General features: G+C 40.7%; 1 protein-coding gene across 1 annotated transcript in view; it reads left to right on the plus strand.

Moving 5' to 3' along the window:
• The window catches only part of IQUB (IQ motif and ubiquitin domain containing), a 79,550-nt gene that overhangs the window by 49,286 nt on the left and 29,427 nt on the right, over positions 1–837 (plus strand). The window lies entirely within an intron of this gene.

Raw genomic sequence — 837 nt, forward strand, 5'->3', positions numbered from 1 at the left:
ATTGCTGAAGCCTGGCTTGGAGAATTTTGAGCATTACTTTACTGGCATATGAGATGAGTGCAATTGTACGGTAGTTTGAGCATTCTTTGGCATTGCCTTTCTTTGGGACTGGAATGAAAACTGACCTTTTCCAGTCCTGTGGCCACTGCTGAGTTTTCCAAATGTGCTGGTATATTGAGTGTAGCACTTTCACAGCATCATCTTTCAGGATTTGGAATAGCTCAAGTGGAATTCCATCACCTCCACTAGCTTTGTTCGTAGTGATGCTTTCTAAGGCCCACTTGACTTCACATTCCAGGATGTCTGGCTCTAGGTGAGTGATCACACCATCATGATTATCTGGGTCGTGAAGATCTTATTTGTACAATTCTTCTGTGTATTCTTGCCACCTCTTCTTAGTATTGTCTGCTTCTGTTAGGTCCATAGCATTTCTGTCCTTTATCGAGCCCATCTTTGCATGAAATGTTCCCTTGGCATCTCTAATTTTCTTGAAGAGATCTCTAGTCTTTCCCATTTTGTTGTTTTCCTCTATTTCTTTGCATTGATTGCTAAGGAAGGCTTTCTTATCTCTCCTTGCTATTCTTTGGAACTCTGCATTCAAATGGGAATATCTTTCCTTTTCTCCTTTGCTTTTCGCTTCTCTTCTTTTCACAGCTATTTGTAAGGCCTCCTCAGATAGCCATTTTGCTTTTTTGCATTTCTTTTCCATGGGGATGGTCTTGATCTCTGTCTCCTGTACAATGTCACAAACTTCCATCCATAGTTCATCAGGCCCTCTGTCTATCAGATCTAGTCCATTAAATCTATTTCTCACTTCCACTGTATTATCATAAGGGA

The sequence above is a fragment of the Bison bison genome, unplaced genomic scaffold (assembly GCF_000754665.1).
Source record: "Bison bison bison isolate TAMUID 2011002044 unplaced genomic scaffold, Bison_UMD1.0 scf7180017864530, whole genome shotgun sequence".
In the NCBI taxonomy this organism is placed as follows: Eukaryota; Metazoa; Chordata; class Mammalia; order Artiodactyla; family Bovidae; genus Bison; species Bison bison.